The sequence below is a fragment of the Eurosta solidaginis genome, chromosome 4 (assembly GCF_040869045.1).
Source record: "Eurosta solidaginis isolate ZX-2024a chromosome 4, ASM4086904v1, whole genome shotgun sequence".
NCBI lineage: Eukaryota > Metazoa > Arthropoda > Insecta > Diptera > Tephritidae > Eurosta > Eurosta solidaginis.
The window spans coordinates 154209708-154228908 of record NC_090322.1 but is presented as its reverse complement, the minus strand read 5'-3'; the positions used below and the strand labels follow the sequence as shown (position 1 = coordinate 154228908).

The 19201-nt window shown below is 38.1% G+C and overlaps 1 protein-coding gene across 1 annotated transcript in view; it reads left to right on the top strand.

Annotated features, from left to right (window-relative positions):
• Positions 1–1810: 1810 nt before the first annotated feature.
• Positions 1811–19201, top strand: part of LOC137250522 (ras-related protein Rap-2a) — a 234331-nt gene continuing 216940 nt past the window's right edge. Inside the window, exon 1 of the mRNA XM_067783477.1 lies at positions 1811–2129. The gene's annotated coding sequence lies outside the window, so the exon portion shown is untranslated. The remainder of the gene's footprint in view (positions 2130–19201) is intronic.

Sequence of the window (19201 nt, the reverse complement as noted above, 5' to 3'; positions counted from 1 at the left end):
ACGAAAATTTCACCAAATACACGTACAAAATGCAATTCACTTTACTGAACAATAAACTAAATTATCAATAAACAAAACAGAAAAAATGAGGCAACATTCACTCGATCTTGGGCGTTACAACGTACGCCGGGTAAAGCTAGTACATGAATAGAAAGCGACCTATGATTTCCGATTTGGCTCATATTTGGAATAGATATTACGTACAGTCCGGTAAGAGTGACATCAAAATATGTTGTAGTTCGAGGAGGGACAACATATGTGGCGCAGAGTCGAGTAAAGTCTTTGGAAGGATTATGTATTGAGGATTTAGATTGTAACAAATTGTCAGGAAAGAGTCCTAGTAATAATGAGCCACTAATTGAACTAAATAGAATGAGAAATAATAGGCAATTACGGTTAAGCGCCAATTAATTAAGTAAGTAAATAAAGACTAAAAACTATATATATAATAATTTAAAAAATGTTTAAGTGAAACGGTTTTATTGAAAACAATACTTGCATGAAGTAATAATAATACTAAAAGCTAGAAAATAATTAGGTAGGTCCTAGGTACTAGTCATCACACTCCTCAGCAATCTAGGGCGTTGATCAGACAATTAAATAAGAGTGTTGGGCGCGTGAAAGTTCTAATAATGTGAGGCGTAGCATAACCTGATTAAGGTTCAGTTGGTCTTACTTATGACTATACCAAAGCAGTAGAAACCCTGGAAGAAATTAGCCCAAGCTGCAATAGTGTTAACTTTTATATTGACAGTCAAGCAGAAATTAAGGCAATAATCTCGCATAGCACAGCATCTAAATGCGTGTTAGAGTGTAAGCAGTCCTTGGAAAGAATAGGGACAGGGAGAAGCATACATCTGTATTGGGTGTCAGGGCATATGGGAATAGATGGGAATGAAAAAGCGGATAAACTAGCTAAAAAGGGCACATCCCTTGACGTCCCAATTAGACTGGGCGTAATTAAGTGAAGGCGAGAGGTGCACATGAGCGACCCAGAAGGAAAGGATTCAAACACGGGGCTGTAAAGTGTCGAAGATTATATTCAGGTCTTACAACCTTAGACTAACAAAGTTGCTTCTATCATTAAAAAGAGAGGAATGTAGACTCATGTAGTGTATTCTGACTGGACACTGCCTTCTGGCGTCACATGCCTTTAATTTAGGCTTGGTCAGTGATAGCAGATGTAGGAAGTGCGGGTTGGAGGAGGAAACGATCGAGCACGTTCTGTGCTCGTGCCCTGCACTTGCCAGGCTAAGACTCCAGCTATTAGGAGTGATACAGCTGTCAGATCTAGAAGCAGCAAGTGGCTTAAGTTCTAGAAAGCTTCTAGCATTTGCCAAGAGGATGGAGTTATTTTATAACATAGGTCCTGGTTTTTGATAGGGTTTTTCAGTTTGGTCGTTAAAACAAAATTCTGGTAATACTACGGACTTATTCAGTCCATGCGAGGTCCTCATGGACCGGCCAGTGCAACCTAACCTAACTGTACCTTTTTATAACTTTGTTTAAATTTGATATGAAATAAATGTGAAAACTTACATTGAAAATTTCTTGAAGAAATTTAGCTCTTCCTAGCCCTTTTTGTAAATTTTAGCCCCAAAGAAGTTTTTTTCTGGCAACACTGGTTGTGCGCTGTCAATGTAAGTATATATGCGTACTGTTATCGTAGGTCTCAATACAAGCATATGTTCTTATGTGAGTATTTTTGTCTGTGTTCGGTTGAATCCTATGTGCTTGAGCACTCAAAGTCTCACACACTAATGAGGTATCGCATGCATCAAGTGAAAAACAGTTCAACAGTTTTCCCGGGAATGCGTAGCGTGTTAAACGTTCATAGCGCAAAAATAGTAGCTATAGTTACGGTTCAAAATACAACAATAAAAAAAGCAAAGTGTAATAAATCATTTGAATGAGATTTAAAGTATTAGTGGAACTACAAAAAAAAATTTGTAAGCTGTTGCTTCTATCAAAGGAAGTTGCGTGCGGATATTAAAAAAAAATTCTTTTTGCCACCTTGATTTGTGATTTATGACAAAAACTGCGATAAAATAACACAATTAACAAGAACAGTGGAGCTGTTTAAGGCATTATGAGAATTTACAACAAAAGAGGCATTTATTTAAAATAAAGTAAGAAATTTAATTTACTAAGCAACTTTCACTAAAAAAAAGGGTTCAATGAAAAAAATGTAATTCCTTTCAATTTACGTTTGGCACCTCTTCACAGTGCACATATTAACACAAAACACGTTTTCAAATCTGAATTGCAAATTTTCAATGAAAAGCAAATTTCAATTGTTTACAAAAGCAACAGCCAAGGTTGTGCACATCAGAAAAACACACAAAGCTACATTGGTACATATGGACAAAAAATGTACCAATTCGTGGAGTTATTCAGCTAAAATAAATATTTTCAATTTATCAGCATTGAATTGCTTTCTATTCTAATAGAACATAGGAAGCAATTAGTGAAGTTCAAAAAAAAATTTTTTTTTTTTTGCATTTTCTAATGGAATTGTATTGCAATATGTCATTAAATGCACTTAAATGAATACTAAAAAATTCGGCTAAGCATATATAAGTTACTCATTGACTGAAGAATCTCGTTAGCCTATAAAAGCCAACCATCCAGAATGGTAAATTTACGAAATGCCAGCCCGACCCTTGGCCTTCAATGGGCCCCTTATGACGCCCTAACTGTACCAGGTTCTTGCCCACATTCCGAGCTTGAGTACCTCCACAAAATCATTGAAAACAGTTCAACGAGGGCAGCCAACTCCGGTTACTTGGTGCCAGACACTGGCACAGAAGATGCTTCACGCTTTCTTCTCATCTATATGTCAACAGCTGCTCCAGAAATCATAACATTCGATGTCCATCTTAGCACCGTGAGTGCTTTATAAAAAGTTACGAGTGAGAATCCTTACCATGAACGATAGCCCTGACATATTCATGATCAAAAGAATTTTGGTGCGTCCTAAGGAGTTCATACATGCATGAAATTTACGAGTTGCTAAAGTTATATCGGCCGGATCATTTTTGCAAACATGCTGGCGGCTGTCCCCTCCTGGCCAGCGCATTAGCTCTGTAATTGCCTTCAATGTCTCCTATGTCCAGGTATACATTAAATATTATATTACCATCTTATTAACAAATCGGCGGTATTCAGCTATCTGCTTTGTGTTGCCTATACATAAGTCCAATGCCTTTAGCGCCATAAAATTTTTACCATTTTCCTCTATTCAGCCACAAGACGATGTGATATCACCGTGTATTCGTAATATTTCCGCTTTAATAACGCTACAATTATCGGAAAGGCAGAAAAGCTCTTGACCCGTCAAACTTGGAGCTATCAATAACAAGTAAGGAAGGCTAAGTTCTGGTGTAACCGAACATTACATACTCAGCTGACAGCTTTGGAGACAAAATAAGGGAAAATTACCATTTAGCCAAATGAACTTAGCGTCACCCTGGAATATGTTTGTATGGCATGGGTTTCAAATGGAAGGTATTAAAGAGTATTTTAAAAGGGAGTGGGCCTTAGTTCTATAGGTGGACGCTTTTCGAGATATCGCCATAAAGGTGGATCAGGGGTGACTAGAATGCGTTTGTACGAAATGGGTATCAAATGAAAGGTGTTAATGATTATTTAAAATGTAGTGGTCATTAGTTCTTTTCAGGATATCCCTATACGGGTGGACCAGGGGTGACTCTATAATATGTTTGTACGATATGGGAATAAAATTAAGGGTATTAATGAGGGTTTTAAAAGGGAGTGGCCCTCAGTTGTATATGTATGTGAAGGCGTTTTAGAGATATCGGCCAAAATGTGGACCAGGGTGACCCAGAACATCATCTGTCGGCAACCACTAATTTATTTATCATTTACGTAAACCACGAACAGTATTCCTGCCAAGATTCCAAGGGTTTTTGATTTCGCCCTGCAGAACTTTTGCATTTTCTTCTACTTAATATGGTAGGTGTCACACCCATTTTACAAAGTTTCTTCTACAGTTATATTTTCCGTCAACAAACCAATCCAATTACTATGTTTCATTCCTTTCTTCATATTTGAAATAGAGTTATAGAATTTTTTCATTTTTCGTAATTTTCGATATCGAAAAATTGGGCGTGGTCATAGTCGGATTTCGGCCATTTTTTATACCAAGATTAAGTGAGTTCATATTAGTACGTGAACTAAGTTTAATAAAAATATATCGATTTTTGTTCAAATTATCTTTTTAATGGCCAAACGGAAGGACAGACGGTTGGCTGTGTATAAAACCTGGACGATGCTTCAACCAATTCCGCCCATTTTCACGGAAAACTGTTATCGTCGTAGAATCTATGCCCCTACCAAATTTCACAAGGATTGGTAAATTTTTGTTCGATTTATGGCATTAAAAGTATCATAGACAAATTAAATGAAAAATGGCGGAGCCACGTCCATTTTCAAATTTTCTTTTATTTTTGTATTTTGTTGCAACATATCATTACTGGAGATGGATGTTGAAATAATTTCTTATATACTGTAAAGATATTAAATTTTTTGTTAAAATTTGAATTTAAAAAAAAAAATTAAAGTGGGCGTGTTCGTAATCCGATTTTGCTAATTATACTCAGTTGAGCAGAGCTCACAGAGTATATTAAGTTTGATTGTATAACGGTTGGTTGTACATACATAAAGGAATCGAGATAGATATAGACTTCCATATATCAAAATAATCAGGATCGAAAAAAATTTGATTGAGCCATGTCCGTCCGTTAACACGATAACTTGAGTAAATTTTGAGGTATCTTGATGAAATTTGGTATGTAGGTTCCTGAGCACTCATCTCAGATCGCTATTTAAAATGAACGATATCGGACTATAACCACGCCCACTTTTTCGATATCGAAAATTTCGAAAAACCGAAAAAGTGCGATAATTCATTACAAAAGACAGCTAAAGCGACGAAACTTGGTAGGTGAGTTGAACTTATGACGCAGAATAGAAAATTAGTAAAATTTTGGACAATGGGCGTGGCACCGCCCACTTTTAAAAGAAGGTAATTTAAAATTTTGCAAGCTGTAATTTGGCAATCGTTGAAGATATCATGATGAAATTTGGCAGAAACGTTACTCCTATTACTATATGTACGCTTAATAAAAATTAGCAAAATCGGAGAAGGACCACGCGCACTTTTAAAAAAAAAAATTTTTTTAAAGTAAAATTTTAACAAAAAATTTAATATCTTTACAGTATATAAGTAAATTATGTCAACATTCAACTCCAATAATGATATGGTGCAACAAAATACAAAAATAACAGAAAATTTCAAAATGGGCGTGGCTCCGCCCTTTTTCATTTAATTTGTCTAGGATACTTTTAACGCCATAAATCGAACAAAAATTAAGCAATCCTTTTGAAATTTGGTAGGGGCATAGATTTTATGACGTTAGCTGTTTTCTGTGAAAATGGGCGAAATCGGTTGATGCCACGCCCAGTTTTTATACACAGTCGTCCGTCTGTCCTTCCGCATGGCCCTTAACACGATAACTTGAGCAAAAATCGACATATCTTTACTGAACTTAGTTCACGTGCTTACTTGAACTCACTTTATCTTGGTATAAAAAATGAACGAAATCCGACTAGGACCACGCCCACTTTTTCGATATCGAACATTACGAAAAATGAAAAAATGCCATAATTCTATACCACCTATAGAACTATGGCCCACTCCCTCCTAAAATACTCTTTAATGCCTTTCATTTGATACCCATATCGTAGAAACGCATTCTAGAGTCAACCCTGATCCACCTTTATGGCTATATCCCTAAATGGGGTCCACCTATAGAAATATGGCCCACTCCCTCATAAAATACTCTTTAAGGCCTTTCATTTGATACACATTCCAGGGTTTCTCTCGTTTCATTTTCCTACATGGTTATTTTCCCTTATGTTGTCACCATAGCTCTCAACTGAGTATGTAATGTTCGGTTACACCCGAACTTAACCTTCCTTACTTGTTTTTATTTAGCATACAAACAGTAATAGGAGCAACGCGCTCGCCAAATTTCATGACGATATCTTCAGCGACTGTGAAATTACAGCTTGCAAAACTTTTAAATTACCTTCTTTTAAAAGAGGGCGGTGCTGCGCCCGTTGTCCAAAATTTGGCTAATTTCATATTTTTCGTCATAAGGTCAAAGCACTTACCAAGTTTCATCGCTTTAGCCGTCTTTGATAATGAATTATCGCACTTTTTCGGTTTTTCCAAATTTTCGATATCGAAAGAGTGGGCGTGGTTATAGTCCGATATCGTTCATTTTAAATAGAGATCTGAGATGAGTGCCCAGGAACTTACATACCAAACTTCATTAAGATACCTAAAAATTTACTAAAGTTATCGTGTTTACGGACGGACGGACGGACGAACATGGCTAAATGAATTTCCTTTTTCGCCCAGATCATTTTGATATATAGAAGACCATATCTATTTCGATTAGTTTATGCCGTTACGGCTTACCCTTATGCGAACAAAGTTAATATACTCTGTGAGCTCTGCTCAGCTGAGTATAAAAATGGAGATAGCACCTTGAACAGCATATTGGCAGATGGTGTTAAGTGACTTGAAAGTGTTACTAGAAGTGCAATAGTCAGTGAGTACTGGTTTCAAACTGGGCATGGTTTTTTTTTTTTAATTTGCAAGGCCTTTTTTCCTTGCTACCAAATCCAGTGGTGGGAGGTTCAGATTAGTATTGAGCTCTTCCGTCGCTACTAATGCAGAACACCGAACTCCTCTGGAGTTTTTGTAATTGTTCCAGGACCCTGACCCATTAGAATCAACATAAATATCGTTTGCTGGGTTAGCTCATGCCAATTGGTCACACAAATGTAATTAAAATCGTTTTCCACCTGGTCCTTCCAACAGAGTGGGGCCGCCCTTTTCCTTTGTTTCCGTATGTGGGTTCCGATAAAAAAATACCTGCCTTTACTATATCCGGTCAATCTTCTGATAAAGTCCAACCGAAATCTTTAAAAAGTTTCTAGAGGAAGAAAAGATATATAGGGTTCAGACCTGAAATCGTTATGTTTTGCATGAAACATTTTTCCACCATAAGAATAAAATTTATCTTAACGGGAGGTCGAAGTTCGGATACGTTATTTGGTTGTAGGCAGCTCACCCAGCTTGCCCATTCCTTGCTAAGCTCAGCAGGGTGTTGTAGTAAAGCCTGCAACGTACATATATATATATATTATACGGCGCAATCCATCTTCCTCTCATCTGTGATTCCTTCCACCAGCTGGGTCAAAGTTGCAACTCCGTTGCGGAGGCAGCAGTTGTAGATTCGATCATGCTACAGAAGCTTTCCCAATAAGAGCGCTGGGCTCGGATATCTTTATTGCTGAGTGTAATATCGCCTTTCGGCTTACGTTTCAAAAACATCTAATTTCAGAGATTTTTTCAGGAACGCCCTATCTAAGAATTTGCTTAAACAAATAGCCTACCTGAACATAAATTCAATACATTCAGACATTAGCTAGGGCGTTTATGAAAAAAATTCGAAAAATATTCTAAGGTAGTCGATATACTGATAAATTGGATAAATTTTATGATACAAAATATAAAGCAAATTTCAATAAGTTTTAGAAGAACTTCAGAATAATAATATAATCAGTTTACTAAACTACTTTGCTTCTATAATCACAGAAAATAATGAAACATACCGGCTGACATTATAGCTTTTTCCTTCCTGTAAAAGAAAACTTCAAATGTCTTTGTATTTTTACGGCCCTCTTTTTCAGAATCTGGTTAAGCTAAGCTTAAACTAAGTTTTCTTAAACTCTAGTCAAATTCAGACTCAAGTTACAGACCTGAGCGCTTTTTTTGTACGGCAACATTGTTTATTTTTTTATCTAGATAATTTTAAATACGGCAACGACTGGATTTTGTTTACCCAACAAACAAACAAAAAATTTTTCCACAGACTTGGAGAAATATATGAACATCTAGTTCTGGAGTTGATCTCCAACACCGTCCTCTATTTTTACCTAAAGTAGATCTCCAACATCGTTCTTTAATTATTCTCAATTCAGATAATTCTCAAGCAGATATCCAGAGAGATTTTGAGAAACGTATAGCCTTCAAAAGGCTATCCATCACCAGTTCTCCATATCCTGCATTGGATATCGAGTTGAGGTGGAGTTGAAAAAAATCTTTTCCAAGGTGCTACCACCACAGCCAACAGCTGTAAATTGTTGGAAATAAACACCTAGTTGGTAGCAGTTATGAAACCAGGGATCCATTTCAATTGTTATTTTCTTTTTTAGTCGAAAAATTGCAGTTCAAAAAATTGTCCGAGGTGAAAGTTTATGGGATTCCACACCCATACCATTTTCGTGGGGAATCATGCATCCTTTTTATTTTTTGGACTTTTAAAAAAAAATCCGTAAATAGAAGCAAAATCCGGACCTTTATTTTATAAATCAGGTTAAATCCGGACCTTAATCTTTTAGGACAAACAAAAATCCAGCCCTATAACTATTGAACGGCCCCAAATGGAACGAATTTTTACCAATAAATTCTTCCAAATATCAAGGTTTTATACCTATATTATAAAATGAACGCTTTTTCATAGTAATACCAGAAATATGGCATAAACAAATAAAAAACAAGCAAGGAAGGGACTGTCTTCATACCTTTTATGAATGGGGCTGAACAATAATCTTAACCCATTCGTAATCTCCAAATAACGTGCTGTATAAGATAAGAAATATATAGTGAACAGATGTACATACCTGAATGATTTTTAAGATAAATATAAAATAAAAAATGGCAAAAAACCCCCTTATCTGAAAGATCGGTTTTATGGGATAAATATTATAAATAGCTCCGATCGAAATAATTTTTGGAGGAAATCTTCTATGATATTGTTACGAATATTAGCGAAGCTAAAGGGTGCAGCCCTCTCTAAGCCGATGCTAAGCAGCGCCTTGCATGCACATCCATAGATCAATCATTATGTCTACACATATGTAGGTACACGCAGCTGAGAGCAACCCACAAGCACATGCAGATATCTTATCTGAAATGCTCCTAAAGGTATGCATTTGTGATTGTGGAAGTGTCGCTCACAAATACAAGCGCATGGGGTATGAGAGAAGCTATAAAAATTATACATCTGTAGTTTTAGCAGAGAAATTTATAACTAAGTAAATTCTGGAAGCGCCTAGAAGATGCCACGAGGAAATCACAGAGTATAAAACATCAGCGGTAGAGGCGCTATGGGCAGTTTCAGTTAAGCACGCTATCTGTCGGGCAGACATTTACCATCACAGACTTGAACACGATTTTGGCTGCAATATCTACTCAAACATCGCTAGTGTCATCTCAACTGGAAGAGCAGAAGACATATATGGCATCCCAGCTGGAATCACAAGAAACGCGTATGTCAGAAATGTCGACACAGATAACATCCAAGGTTGAAGCACAATTGGATGAACAGAAAACACACATGGCGTCACAAATTACAGAACAATTAAAAGAGCAAGAGGCTCGTATAACACTACAACTCGAAGCACAGGAAGAGCGTATCTCAACGAAGCTGGAGGCACAGGAAACAAAAGTCTCATCGCAGCTGGAGGCTTTTAGTGAACGACAAGATAAAATGGAGGCCGAGATGGATGCTTTGAAAGATCGTATACAGGAGTTGGAACTAAATCGCCCAGCTGTTTCAGCAAGCAATTCAAAGGTAAAAACACCATCCTTTGATGGTTCTGTTCCTTTCCAGGTCTTTAAGCTACAGTTTGAGAAGACCGCAGCAGCGAACAACTGGAATGCTGAAGATAAAGTTGGAGCTCTATTCGTAGCATTGAAGGGGCAGCAGCCGAAATCCTACAGACGATTCCCGAAGGAGACAGGAACAACTATGAAGCATTGATGGCGATGTCGAGAGACATTCTGGAAGCGATAATAGAAAACAGATATTCCAAATTGAGTTGCAAAACCGTCACCAAAGAGCGAATGAGACTTTGCAGGAGTTTTCCTCGGATGTTAAAAGATTGGCTCATCTCGCAAATGCGGACGCACCCGTGGAATACACCGAGAGGGTAAAAATCCAGAGTTTTATAAATGGCATACGGGACGTGGAAACGAAGCGAGCTACATACGCAAACCCAAAGCTGACATTTGCTGAAACGGTATCACATGCACTGAGTCAGGAAACTGCCTCCCTACAGAGTAGTGGAAGTAGAAAGACCAGAGTGGGTAGACACAATTTTGGAAGCATTGAAGGATACGCAGCAGAAGAATAATAATGCAGTCAAATGCTTTAAGTGTGGAAAGCCAGGGCACATTGCGCGTTATTGCAACACCAACCCTAACAGTTCCAACAATGTGGGTGGTCGTAAACGCAGAGCTGAAGGAGATGATCAGATCTCCAAGACCAATCAATCGTTAAACTAAAGCGAGTCAGCAGAAAGGGACGACAGCTGGCTCCCTCAATTGAATGCTCCATAATCTCTATCTCACAAATTGGAAGAAGGTCAAACAATCTTACTGTCGGAGGACATGTGGATGGAAAGGAACGTTTACTGACTATAGATACGGGTGCATCCCATTCCACCATTCGATCAGAGTTAGCTAACAAGAAGATAAGACCATTGCTTGGAGCAAGATTACGTCAGCCATGGGAGACGACACCCAGGTAATTGGAGAAGTAGCATGTGAAGTAGCAAATGGGAACGTCACGGTACTACGCAGTTTTATAGTGGCAGTGATTGTTGATGAAATCATAATTGGAGTGGACTTCTTAATCGACCAAGGCATCAAGATCGATATGCAAAGCAAGACGATGCGATATAAGAACATGGATGTACCACTCAATTTCGGCTACGAGAGAGACTACAGCAATAAACGAGCGCTGGTGAAAGAGAGTCAGCAAATACCACAAAAATCCGAAGCAGTGATCTGGGCAAAGGCTGGTGGAGATTGTGGGACAAACAAATTGTGGGTTGTCGAAGCAGCAAACAAATCAGCACTGAACATACTTGTAGGAAAAACACTGGCTATGACAAAACAAGATGGACGTATTCCGGTAAGAGTACTCAATGAGTTCAAGTCACCACTCAATTTGACCAAAGAAGCTATTTTGGGAGGCTGCCAAGAGTCTGAAGTAGTTATTAACTGTGAACAGCTCCAGGAACACGTTTCATCTTGTAATACTGATCTTTTAAATGACATCACGGCATGGACGCAGGGGATAGAGGAAGCCTATCAGAGTAAAGCAAAACAACTGCTCCTAAAGTACGCGAACATATTTGACCAGGATTGTTCCAAACCAGGCCGCACCAATGTTGTGAAACATCAAATTGACACTGGAGACGCGAGGACGATACTTCAAGCTCGTCGTAGTGTTCCACTGGCGAAACGGGAAGTTGTGAGTCAAATCGTACAAGAAATGAGCGACAGTGGCGTCATCGAACCATCAGCTAGTCCATGGAGCTCACCAGTAGTACTTGTAAAGAAAAAGGATGGAAAAATGAGGTTTTGCGTGGACTAGCGGAAGTTGAGTGACATTACGAAAAAGGATAGCTACCCATTGCCAAGAATTGACGACACTCTAGACTCGCTATCTGGTACGAAATGTTTTTCCACACTTGACTAGAAAAGCGGCTACTGGCAAGTTAAGGTGAAGGAGGAAGATAAAGAGAAAACAGCCTACATTGTCGGTGATGGTCTTTGGCAATTTACAGTGATGCCTTTTGGACTTTGTGATCCACCAGCTACTTTTGAGAGACTCATGGACCAGGTATTGAAAGGACTGCACTGCAAAACATGCTTAGTATACCTGGACGACATCATCGTATTGGGCAAGAACTTCGACGAACATATTAAAAACTTGGAGGAAGGTTTCCAGAGAATAGCTGGCGCTGGTCTGAAGTTAAGTCCCAAAAAGTGTGCGCTGTTTAAAAAGGAAGTAAATTATTTGGGTTACAAGGTTACGACAGAGGGCATCTGCACTGCAAACGAAAGGATAGAGGCTGTAAAGGATTGGCCAAGACCACAGAACCTACATCAATTGAGAAGTTTCCTTGGGCTGTGCACATATTACCGCCGATTTATTTCAAATTTCTCCAGCGTAGCCCATAGCCTCCATGAGCTTACAAGAAAAAATAAAGCTTTTGAATGGAAGAAGAAGCAAGAAGTGGCTTTCAAAACATTGAAGGAGCGGTTGTGCACTGCACCAATGTTAGCATATCCGATTCCAGGAGCAACATTTATTCTAGACACAGATGCGAGTGGATATGCTATAGGAGGCGTCTTATCACAACTGGTCGATGGACAGGAGAAGGTAGTTGCATATTACAGCCGTTCAATTGGAAAACCAGAGAGGAACTACTGCGTTACGCGGGGAGAGCTGTTGGAATTGGTAGAGTGCATTAAACATTTTCACAAATACCTCTACTGCCAGCGATTCCGTGTCAGGACAGATCACGCAGCGTTAAAATGGCTTCTGTAGTTCCGTAATCCGGAAGGACAATTGGCGCGGTGGATCGAGCGACTACAAAGCTATGACTTTTCCATTGAGCATCGAAAAGGTAGTACCCATGGAAATGCCGATGCAATGTCACGAAGACCATGTAGTTTGGAATGCAAACACTGTTCAAAGGCCAAAGAAGACATTATAGATGTCTGGCTAATGACAATAACGTGTACGGATGAATGGGCCAAGGAACAACTAAGAAAGTGTCAGCTAGAAAATGCAGATCTGTCACATGTTATGCAAGGGCTCGAACCAAACGAAAGACCAAGCAGAGAGGAAATGTCAACAGAGAGTCCCATTGCGAAGTCATATTGGGCAAAGTGGAACAGTTTAGAATTGATATCCGGTTGCTTGCATCGAGTATGGGAGAGTGAGGATGGTCAAAGAAAAAAGAAACTGATAGTTGTTCCCAGAAAGAGGATTCCTGAAGTGCTCAGCGAGCTGCATAATGGTCCAAGCGGAGGTCATCTTGGAATCACGAAGACGCTCGAGAAGATTAAACAGAGAGTCTACTGGGTTGGCTGCCGTCAGTCGATCACTGAGTGGATTGCGAACTGCGAGGTTTGCAGCAGAACGAAAGGACCCAAAACCCAAAGTCATGGCCAGATGAAGCAATATAACTCAGGTGCGCCATTTGAAAGGATCGCTATGGATGTCGCCGGTCCATTTCCTACTAGCAACGGCGGAAACAAATATGAACTGGTAGTTATGGATTATTTCAGTAAATGGCCAGAGGTATACCCAATCCCAAATCAAGAAGCGGAAACAGTAGCAGAAGTGTTTGTAAACAATTGGGTATGGCAAGGTATGGTGTACCAATGGACTTACATTCTGACTAAGGCAGGAATTTCGAATCAGCTGTGTTCCAGGAAATGTGTAAATCATTGGGCATTCGAAAAACACGGACAACTGCATTGCATCCTCAATCCGATGGTATGGTAGAACGATTCAATAGAACATTGGAGGAGCACTTAAGGAAAGTAGTAGACAAGTACCATAAAGAGTGGGATACCCGCATACCATTATTCTTGATGGCTTACTGATCAGCAGTGCATGAGACAACGGGCCAAACCCCTGCAAAAGTAATTTTTGGCAATGACCTTAGACTGCCAGCTGATTTGAAGTTTGGGATAGATGTCAATGCGGAGAGAAATGTCAAGAAATACACTGGTGACGAACAAAGATTATGAGTGACAAGATGAAAGCCAGATACGATAAACCAATTAATTCGGAAGGTTTTCAGGAAGGAGATTTGGTGCTGCTACAACCCACAACAAAAAAAGGTTTGTCCCCGAAATTGCAGTGAACTGGGAAGGCCCATACAAAGTTGTAAAACGGATCAACGACGTGGTATACCGCATACAAACCATTGGCAAACCACGAACCAAAATGAAAGTGGTTCATTTGGAGGGGCTAGCACATGCAGATATCTTATCTGGAATGCTCCTAAAGGTATGCATTTGTGATTGTGGAAGTATCGCTCACACATACAAGCGCATGTGGTATGAGAGAAGCTACAAAAATTATACATCTGTAGTTGTAGCTGAGAAATTTATAATTAACTAAGTAAATTCTGGAAGCGCCTAGAAGATGCACGAGGAAATCACAGAGTATAAAAGCATCAGCGGTAGAGGCGCTATGGGCAGTTTCAGTTAAGCACGCTATCTGTCGGGCAATAGATCAGATTCATTTGAGCTATCAGTCAGTTTGGTTGTTAAGCAAGCTAGTTGCAAAGTATAAGTGTTATTGTGAAGTACTTTAATAAAGGCCATTTTTCCATTATTCAATATCGGAGTTATGTATTCAACAGTTCAGTGATTCGAATGTTAGCAGAAGATCGTAAATAAGGGGAATTGCACTGAATTCGTTATAATATATTAGAATAAATATCGCCAAGTTTAACGCTTTTATATTGGAAATTAAGGAAGAAATTGCTAAAAATCTTTCTATCTGAACGTCGGTTGTATGGGATATATACTATAATATACTATATATAGCTCCGATCAAAGTGATTTTTTTTATAAAATCTTCTATGATATATTAAAATATATATCACCGAGTTTCACGTTTATTCTTTATAAATTAAAGGAGAAATGGTCAAAAATCTTTCTATCTGAACGATCGGTTGTATGGGATATAACTATATATAGCTCCGATCAAAATGACTTTTTTAGGATATCTTCTATTATATATGAGAATATATATCACCGAGTTTCACGTTTATACTTTCTAAATTACGGCAGGAATGACCAAAATCGTCTTATCTGAACGATCGGTTGTATGGGAGATATATGCTATAGTGGTCCGATCCTACCGGATCCAACAAATGTCTAATGTAATATAAAAATACATCCTTGTGCCAAATTTCATTGAGATATACTAGTTTGCGTTCAAACAGACAGACGGACGGACAGACAGACGGACAGATGGACATGACTATATCAACTCAGTTCGTCGTCCTGATCAATTATACTTAATGGTAAGTCTATGTTCTATATTTCTCAACGTTACAAACATCGGACCAAAGTTAATATACGATTTCATGTTCATGAAAGGTATAAAAAAAGAGTAAAACAAGGACCGAAATTAGGTGGAGCTGATAACAGCTTTTGACATTCACCAAATAGGAGTTGTAATCTTCTAAGCATTTGGGTATTGATGAGAATGTTGAACCGCCGAATAGAAGTCAGCTTGAATAAGATAAACTTGTGTGTATAATTCTATACAAACATGCAAACTGACACACACACACACATGCGCACGTAAGCAGCAATAAGTCATTGTATGTATTTTAATCACTTCTACTTAATTAATGAGTTTTTGTGATAGTAAATTTTATCTTTATTTTATTTTTCGGTTATGTGCTTTATCTTCAAATGTGGGTGTTTTGATGCAATTAAAAATGACAAAATGGTAGCAAATTTCTGCAAAAAAAGCACGCTTTTGTTTTTTTAATTATATGCAATAATAAAAAAAACTGCGCGCGTTAAATTTAGCGGAATGCAATATTAAATAAGAGAAAAAATTTTTATCAAATAAAAAATATGAAAACCAGCAACGTTTTGTATAATGAAGTTTAATTTCTTCAGTGTTGAACTATGCACATACACCAAAAAAAGGCGCCTAAAAATGTACACCAATACATGAGAGCCTAAGATTTCTACTCTATCAGCATCACTAATTGGCGCTTAACCGTCTGAGCGTTTTTGGCCGTTTCATAACAAGTCACGTCACTTATCCCTGCTTGGCGCTAACTGTCGCCAATTTAGAGCAACATTTCTTCCAAATCATTGAAGGTATCTCCCCTCCTCTGCTTCAAAACTAAGGTGTCCACTGAAATACTTTCTTGGCCGATAGTCTCCGTCCATTTGCATAATATGATTTAGCCAACGAAGCCTTTAGATTTTTATTCTCTGCACTAATTTAATATATATGTAAGACTTATAAAACTCATGAGTATACCACCTTCGACACTCGCCGTCGGCGTCACATACAGAACCATAAATTTCAGTACAAGTTTTTCCTCGTATACCTGAAGAGCCATCTCATATTCTTTCGACACCGTCCATGATTCCGAGTCATATATTAGGACAGATGAGCGATTTGTAAGGGGTGATTTTTCTTCGTCGAGAGAGAACTTCACATTTCATTTGCCTTTTCAGTCTAGAGTAGCACTTGTCGGCAAGAGTTATTCTCCGCTTGATTTCTATTGTTTTTTCTGTTAATGCTGGATCCCAAATAAACGAAGTCCTTCACAGTCTCGAATTTATATCCGTTAAGATTGACGTGCCTGTTAAGGCGATAATGCACCGATTTTCTCCGTCTTGTCCTCATTTACCACAAGATCCGCTTTTTTTTTTTACTTTGAATGTAGTCCAGAAAAGGCATAACTCACAGCTCGTTTGCTCAGTCCAATAATATCATATCATATCCTATCATAAAAAACTTGGCCTCTTGTGAGATTTTCGAATCAAGTGTTGCCTTCTAAAAGCCTAAAGCCTGATAGAAAATACTGACGAACCAACTGAGTGGTAAATAAGCAGCGCTATTTTAGGAATGATTAATCAATTTGATTTTTAAACCTTATAAGTGTAGTACGATAATGTGTCAAGTTGTAGAGTTCTACCACCATATTAGTGCGAAATAGTGAGCATTTTGATTACCAGAATGTTGAAGTATGTTTATTTGATAGTTCTGTGATGCGAACCGATAAAATAAGGCCAAGCTTAATCGAAAAGTTTTAAAAATTCGAAAAAGCTATAATTCGTTATAAAAGTTAGGAGTGAAACTTTATACGTGAGTTGATTTTATGGCGCGAAATAGATATACGAAGACAAGAGAGTCCTCCTTGTGATTATCTATTCATTTTTGTATAGCCTCTTTCGGAATATGTTCTTTTGCATATGTGGAACTTTTCCCCCAATTGGATATTTACCCAGTATACCATATTCCCGTTGGTTCCGTTCCTTTGCAGATATAAACATATATATATTATTGAATACAAAAATATGTAAGGTTCCTTTTTAGCTTAAAAAATATTTCAAAGCTAAAGCACATTTTCGAGCAGCACGGGCATTGAAGCACCGAGTGCTCACACATCTGCTCAATGCTCATTATTTGCTGATATATCACTAGTTCCGCTATGGGAATGACTTTCAGGAGACTCCAAAGATACACCTGGGATTAAAACTCGCCGTACCGCCCACATAATTAATGATTCATAAAGTTGCGCTGATCAATGAAGCTCTGCATTCTCATTTTCCATTTCAGACACGAGATCAGAGTCAATTTTTTAAATCACAACATTTTTTAAATAGTGAATTCTGACATTTAGTGAATGACATATATGCACATTAACCTGGGTCGATTTGTATGGACGAATGTTAACCGATATCGCGCCATCGATTTTTCGATAGGTTTTGGGCTCCACTACGCATACCCAAACAAATAATTTTCGAGCCTGCGAAAAAAAATGGCGAAAGGGTCAGCCAAACCACTCCCCAAAACCCCAAAAATATTTTTTTTTCTTTTTTCAAAAAATTGTTATCACCTACGTTTTTACAACCCAGTCTATTACTCATGTTCACTAGTGTCCATACGTACTCATGGATCTAGTTTTATTACCATTTTTGTAAATAGTTTGACAGGTTCATATTTTCTCATTTCAATAAATATGGCCTTTTATTCGTGATCGTATAACACAATACGGGCCAAGCTCAAATTTCTCAAAAGCTCGAAATTGGTGAGCAAACATTTAAACAATTGATCAACGAACGAGTTTCAAGCGAGTTTCGAGCTCCTCGAACTGCTCAATACCCGGGTATCTAGAGCTCTAGCTAAAACAGCGCTTAACGAAAAAAAAACACAATTAAAAAATATTCTATAAAAAATTACTTATGGAAAGGTCTTTGAAAATAAATTTATAAATACAAATAAATTTAATAAATACAAATAAATTTAATAAAAAAAAATATTATTATGTACACGATCAAAAATTGTAGTTTAGTTTTCAATTTTAGCGATCTTTGTGTCTTTAAGTTTCTTATACTACTTTTAAACCCACTAAATATTCGTAAACAATTTTTAAGATATCTTGGTTTTAATTTTAGTCCAGCCGCTTGAAAAATATAATTTTCTACGAAAAGTTTAAAGTTAAGACCAACAAGTAAGGAAGTTTAAGTTCGGGTGTAACCGAACACTACATACTCAGTTGAGAGCTATGGTGACAACATAATGGAAAATAACCATGTAGGAAAATGAACCGAGGGAAACCCTGGAATGTGTTTGTATGACATGTGTATCAAATGAAAGGCATTAAAGAGTATTTTATGAGGGAGTGGGCCATAGTTCTATAGGTGGACGCCGTTTAGGGATATAGCCATAAAAGTGGATCAGGGTTGACTCTAGAATGCGTTTGTACGATATGGGTATCAAATGAAAGGTATTAATGAGTATTTTAAAAGGGCGTGGACCTAAGTTCTATAGATGGACGCCTTTTCGAGATATCGCCGTAAAGATGGACCAGGGGTGACTCTAGAATGCGTTTGTACGATATGGGTATCAAATGAAAGGTGTTAATGAGCATTTTAAAAGGGAGTAATCCTTAGTTCCATAGGTGGACGCCGTTTCGAGATATCGCCATAAAGGTGGACCAGGGGTGACCCTAGAATTTGTTTGCACAATATGGGCATCAAACGAAAGGTGTTAATGAGTATTTTAAAAGGGAGTGGGCCTTAGTTCTATAGGTGGACGCCGTTTCGAGATATCGCCATAAAGGTGGGCCAGGGGTGACTCTAGAATTCGTTTGCGCAATATGGGTATCAAACGAAAGGAGTTAATGAGTATTTTAAGAGGGAGTGGGCCTTAGTTCTATAGGTGGACGCCTTTTCGAGATATCGCCATAAAGATGGACCAGGTGTGACTCTAGAATGCGTTTGTACGATATGGGTATCAAATGAAAGGTGTTAATGAGTATTTTAGAAGGGAGTAAATCTTAGTTCCATAGGTGGACGCCGTTTCGAGATATCGCCATAAAGGTGGGCCAGGGGTGACTCTAGAATTCGTTTGTGCAATATGGGTATCAAACGAAAGGAGTTAATGAGTATTTTAAGAGGGAGTGGGCCTTTCTGGACCAGGGGTGGCTCTAGAGTTTGTTTGTACGATATGGGTATCAA